Source organism: Solea senegalensis, linkage group LG15 (genome assembly GCF_019176455.1).
Source record: "Solea senegalensis isolate Sse05_10M linkage group LG15, IFAPA_SoseM_1, whole genome shotgun sequence".
NCBI lineage: Eukaryota > Metazoa > Chordata > Actinopteri > Pleuronectiformes > Soleidae > Solea > Solea senegalensis.
In genome coordinates, this window is record NC_058035.1 from 6,909,312 (window position 1) to 6,916,094 (window position 6,783).

The 6,783-nt window shown below is 39.8% G+C and overlaps 1 long non-coding RNA gene across 1 annotated transcript; it reads right to left on the reverse strand.

The window, feature by feature from the left end:
* On the reverse strand, positions 1-1,453 carry LOC122782030. Its single transcript, XR_006361879.1, has 2 exons — positions 1,418-1,453; positions 1-1,340 (listed from the first exon to the last, which is right to left on the reverse strand). It is a non-coding gene; the product is annotated as an uncharacterized LOC122782030 (long non-coding RNA).
* Between the last annotated feature and the right edge of the window lie 5,330 nt (positions 1,454-6,783).

The following is a 6,783-nucleotide window of genomic DNA, read 5'->3' on the forward strand; positions in this document are numbered from 1 at the left end:
TTCCAAGTTAAGATACACCTTTTATTAAATATTCATCAGTTCTAAAATATCAATAAAACTTGTTCATACAAAAAAGGGAAAAACCTAATCAGGGCTGAGGCCAAAGTGGATAGACGAAGGCCAGTGCAGGGGAGGGATCCACCAAAGAAAAACAACAAAATCACCGGGCACACTCGGCAGACACTCAGTGAAGAAAACCCACTCCCAGGGACACAGCAAGACAGCACAGGAGGATGCCACCACCAGGTCACCAGCACCAGCCTACAGCAACTAAAAAGAGAGAGAACAACAAATCAGTGGAGTTGCACACACTCAAAAAAAGAAAAACAACATTCAGAGCCGGAACTTTGAAATTAACTCTAAAATGTACAGGCAGCAAGTGGAGTGAGGCTGAAATAGGCGTTATGTTAATAATAAAATAAAGTGCGTTAGAGTAATCGAGTCAAGACATAATAAAAGGGCTTAGATTACATTCTCAATGTGCTGTGTTAAAAGGAAAGGTTTTACCTTTAACATTCTTAAATGAAAAAAGCTGGACTTCACCACTGCACAAATTCGACTGTCCATTTTAAAACCCAGATTTGTGACTATAGGCTTTACATGCTGTGTCAAATGGCCCAGGTCAACCGAAAGGGACTCACTGGAGCCATTGGGTTCAAACACCTCTTCCTTTCACTAAAATGTTAAAAAAAGTTCAGGGCCATCCATACTTTGATCTCATCAAGAGACTCAAGAAGTGAATTGAGAGGAGGCCTCCTTCCGCTTTAGGGATACATAAATCTGGCAGTCATCGGTGTAACAGTGGAAAAAGAGACCATGTTTCCTAAGAATGGAAACAAAGGGAAGTAAATAAAGCAAAAAAAAGCAGGGACCCTAAAATTGAGCCCCGGGTGACCCACATGACAGGGGAGCAGATGAGGATTCTGAACCAGCAAGCCTTACACAGTTCTATCTGCCATATATGACCTGAACCATTCTAGTGCAGTACCACTAATGCCCACTATGTGCTGTAAACGAAACAGTAAAATGTTGGTGTCCACTTTTAAAAGCAGCGGTCAAGTCACGCACGACAAGTCACCAGAATCAGTAGGATGTCATTGAAGACCTTTAACTAAATAATGCGGATGCATTTTACAATATATTTGCATACCTTTTTAGCAGCAACAGACACTAACGAGAGAAGGAAGGGAAAAGGGCTCGAGGCAGCCGCCAGCATTTACCTGTGACCACACTAGCATTAGCCACCTAGTAGCACCAACCATAACGCAAAGAGAGATGACACTTACCACCGCCACACAACCACAGTAGCGCACACAGGGAGCAGCACACAACCACTCGCCCTACAACACAACGCAAATGCCTTGAGCATAATGACCAAACGAAACGACCAGCGACGTAAAGCAACGTGCTGCCATACCTGTTGTGAACGCGACATCTGACCCGGAAGTGACACAGGTGACGACGGGCGCACGGAGGAAGAACCGATGGGCGGATTACGGCTTTTGCGCCGGCTCACCTCAATGATTCAAGTAACGATAGCAACCAATGTGCACAAAAAGAGCCTACACCAGGTTCAAACTGACTCTGTTTACTCTAAAGGAATAGTACATTTATGATGCAAAAGGTATTGTGAAAAATGTTTGACATTCCATATTATATTTGAAATTACTATTTTGTGTAGTTTGCTCCCTTATTATATTCAATGTGCTTCTCTTCATTTATGTATGCAGGTTTACATTAAATTATATATATTTGTTATTATTAGCATTTTTATGCCAGATGCAGGGTTTGGGACCAGCACAAGAACACCAGATGTCCTTCTACAGCCCTGCCCCTACCTTCACTAAACGTACCCATGGGTCATATTCAAAAACTACCTATGGGTCATATTCAAAAACTACATATGGCCGTTAAGCTGAGCCCCAAATGCAGACACAAAAACTCAGTCGAAAGTAAAATCAAAAAATCTTTAATTTCAAAAAGCAAAGTCAGTCCAAAAACAACAAAAAAAACGACAGCAAAGCTGGGTAAACAACAAAATCAAAGGAGGCAGGCTGGCCGGAGCAGACAGGGACAAAAAGGGCACGTGATCCTGGCAAAAATGAAAAGCAAAATAAGTTGCCGTGACTGGGTTCAAAAGCTGAGAAGACAAACTGAGTGTTACCAGTAGGAAGACTAAACAATCTGGTGAATTGGTCCAGGCTTGAATGAGTGGTTCTCCGGCCAGCCTGCAGGGGAAAAGGCAAGCAGACACACCCACTCATGCAGACAGGGGAAAACAGACATAGACAGGAGGAAAAATTAGAGACATTTTATGCAGAGCCGAATAGTGAGTCGTTTGTTACTATATTTTCCCTCACAAATCTGATCAAACTGTAAAGATGATGTTTCCTCAAGTCTGACAGTGAGATGTCAAACCACACGGTTATGAGATTTACGTCAACAGAATGGCATTGTGCCCTCAGTAGATTCCAATTATGAAAGAAGCTTTTTGTCTCACAGCAGGTTTAGTGGAACATACATTAGCAGAACATACTGTAAGTGCATCATTCAGAGGCATACAGTCATTTCTGTTCTTTACTGGCTTCGTCTAATAGGCCTTTGATTTGTTGATAAAATTCATCCTGATGTTAAAAACACTGTTCATGTTTCCATTAAATGGGTCTATTTAATTATAAATGTTCACCCTGGACATGTTCACTTGTCTCCCTCACTAAATTGTTGCCATTGTGTTCAAAAACCACTTTTTCAGCTTTGATTTATTTCATTCTCAGAATCTGTCTTCACACGAAAATGTGAAGTGCAATGCAATGGTGCTCGTAACTTGCTGTTACTTGTTATGTCAAAAGCACAAACAAAACAAAAAAGTAATAAAGCAGCAGACGCTGTAAACGATTGTTGTGGCAGATAGAGAGTGTTAAATCAGAGTTCAAGATGTGGTTCAGGCTAAAGTTCCTTGTTATTTTTCTTGTCTGACCTTAAATTCTTGGCCGATCTATAGTATACATGAAAGGGGATTAAACTTGGAAAATGTGTACAATCTGTGCAGAAAAAAAACTTTCAGTGTTACATTTAACAAATTGTGTCATGTCACGTTGTCACTTTTAATGTTGTGCAGTGCTAAAGTATTTGTCCCGTCCACACAGAGGCAGAGGGAAGGGTGGTGACACAAAATATAGATGAAATATAGAAGAGTAAATGCAGCAAAGACCACAATTTGAGACCAGGCCAAGACCAAATATTGCTTTGACATGACCCTGGTGTGTTTTAACCCCATGACATGGCGTGATTTTATGGAGAGGACGTTGATGCTATGAGGAAAAATGGAAAACAAAAACTGCTATGGGGCCCAAACCTATAACCACATTAATAAGCAGGAAATTACCCTCATTTCATAATTTCAGCTAAAAGCGTCACAAGCTGGTAAAAGTCTATTACATTGATTATGCACTGGAGCCGTTGAAGCTTTTGTACATATCCATGTGGGTTATTTTTCAGATTTTTCGAGATGTTCCACTTTCAAAAACCATTACCTTATTTGTTGGCAGGACAAAGCTCCAAATACCTGCATCTTTCTATGAATTCTTTCTCAGTCCTCATGCTCTTCCTGGACCCACCGAGAGGTTGTGTCTCAATTATTCTTTTTTTTTGTGCTTTTTGCTGCTTCTCGCCATTCACCCCACCTCTATCTCGTCTTGTTTGTGTTTTATTGTTGGTCTGTTTTTGTTATTTTGCTGCTGGTTCACGATCCCCTCTCTCTTGTTGGCTTTAGTTTAACATAATTGTTGTATTGTTGATTTGTTGTCTTAGTCGCTCATATCTCCTCTCTTTTTTTCCTCTCCCCCACCTCTCCTCCGTCCCCTATTTTCCTCTCACCCCAACCAGCTGGATTTCTTCCCGTGGAAATCAAGTTGTTTTTTTTCTCTCCGCTGTTGCCTAGTGCTTGCTCATTGTGTGAACTCTTTCTTTCTTTCTTCCCCAGACAAGACGCCTTGCAATATTTGATTAGGTTTGATTGGTCTGTTAAGCACTTTGTAACATTTGTTAAGAAGAGCCATTTAAATCTTAATGCATAATTGTATTACATGTCATTTAGCCACAGTATCAGATGGATTGCCATTAAATTTGCTGCAAGCATACAATGGATTGTAATTATATGACTATATCAACTTCTTTGCTATAGTATGTTCCCTTTTTATCATTTTCAAATGCTATTACTTTCTATGTGAAGTCCATGTTGTTTGTCTCTGGGTGATCATCATAATGGCGCTGGTGTATTGACTGTCACAAGCAAGTCCAGTATTTATTTCAGCACAGCCACGGTGCTTTTTTCTTAAAAAAAAAAAAAACACTCACAAAAACATTTTCTCCACCTACAATTACTGTAAATATACGACAATGTTTCACTTTAATGGTATGTGGGTTGTAAAGAAACACACGTATACAGTACACACACATTCTGGAGATTTCTGGGGACAATAACCACAACCCAGAGAAGCACAAACAAGAGAGTATTTTTGATTGAAGCAACAACAAAAAATAAATAAATAAATGCATCTTTCTCCCGGGGTCAAGGCAACATCACTTCCACAGATTCTCTCTGAAATTGAAGGAGCAGGTAGTGGGCACTGCTGGCTCACACAGCTGGATTATGTCAGGTGTAGGTGGAAGCTATAGCATCACTGTGGGGTTCTGCTCTCAACTTCAACAGCTGCACAATAAATCATTGGCGCCACAAGGAACATTTGTGTCTTTGTCATAATACTTTCAAATCTGCACGCGGTCTCTTCTTCATTTGTATTAACTTTCTTTGCTGTGTGCTGAAGTGGTGCATGATTCCACGCTGTGCTCTCTCAGGAAGAAATTGATTGGAGAATTCGGAGAGAAGAATGGAGCTGCTAAGTGCAATCTCAAAAACTGTCTCTCTCTCACTCTGCATTATGTTCCCGCTCCACAACAAGGGATCGTATAGGTTGGAACAGGCTGAGAATATCATGGGAGGGAAAAGTCGGAGCAAATGCAAGCAAAGAAGTACACATTCTGGGCCACCATTAGTTTTGTTTTTTTATATATTCGGTATAAGTATTTATGTCACTTCACTGAAACACATCCAGAAAATACAGGAAACAAAACTGCTTCTACAGGTCAAAGTGTCAACAGCTGTTTAGTGTCACCTTAAAAAAAAAGGATTCATTTCATGTTATTAATAATGGCCACTGACATGTAATGGTAAAAATGTGAGTGTGGTCAAAGTAGCACCACGTCCAAAACATCACCATTCACATACTGATATACGTATTGTGCAGTGACAGGTCAGTATGTGTTCGACTGCATTTTTTCAGGGCTGCTGACCAGTGAATCAATCACTGTTAAGATTTATTCGCACCACATGGTTGTTGTTTGATGTCGATGCTAAAACTTCAACTGCAGTAGAACTTCTATTCCATTGCATCCACACAGTACAATGACAATAAAGGCTATTCTATTCTATTTGTGATGCCTGCAGTATGTGTGTGTATAGACATAATATAGAAACAAAATGTTCTGTGGTGCACTGTCTCTGTGTCTTCTTCTCCTGTCTCTCTACATCAGTGATGTCCAAAGTCTGATTTTTAACGGCCCGCAGCTTCACTTTTATAATGTATTATTTATGGTCAGGGACAGACTGGGACAGAAAATTGTCCCTGGCACGCGTCGGCCCCGATTATTTCAGCTGGTAATGAGTTGTGCTCTGAGACCAGAGTCAGACAAAGATAGTATATGCATTGACCAACTGCAAAATTGTTATAAACCAGTGCCTTTATTTTATTAAACATTTACATAAGCTTTGCCTATAACTGTTGGCGTTACGTAGCTGTATATATTATTTACCCGTGAATATTACATCATGTTACTATGTTATCTGACTGCAGATGGGAAAGAAAGGCAGAAGAGTTTTTTGTTTTGCCTATTAAGTTCACTCCTGTGTGGCTTGGGTTTGGTTACATTGAGAATGAATATAATGATATAAACCAGTGCAGTAGAGACACTAGCAGTGTTTCGGTAATTAATAATGCATATTGCTACATTACAACAAGTGATGAAGTCAACTCTTTTTAAACTTTTCAAGAGCAACAAATGTTTTTGGTCCATTTGTACATTAGTATTTATAAAAGTTTATTTTCTCATTTATGAATCAAGGGTGAAATATAAACTTCTAGTTTTTATTAATTGCAGCTTTTTACCTACTGTAGCCTACCTTTATGTTTTACCCATATAATATATTATGAGTCATATTAAGAATTATAGTTTTTTAGAAGTTGTTGCCTGACTCTAAATAGGATGCTCAATGTGCTCATGTTCTAAGTATACGGACAGCATCAAGAGGGTGTTATGTGATTGGCCCCTACTCGTCGTCATGGATACCACCTCCCAATGTTGCTAAATTCTGGAAAAGGGCAGCTCCTTCACTGTGAACTAAACACGTAAAGTGGTTTGGATGTTGTGAAACAGTGATGACGTCTGACCCGCCAAGTTCAAGGTCGAGATATTTCTGCTTCAGCTTTCTTGATTTGATTATACCGGTCTGTTTTAAAATATCTGTAGTTCTGCGAGGTCCATCGTGGAACATGAGTGCAAGCAATCACCTGCACCACCTAATCTCCCATTTCGCAGAGAGCCAATCTAAGGGTGAGTAGGTATTTATTTGAGGATTTCTAATCAGCTGTACGAACATCCTGCAAACCAACTCAAAGGATTCTAGTCTGTGTGACATAAACAAATTCTTTTTTTTTGTAGTATTTA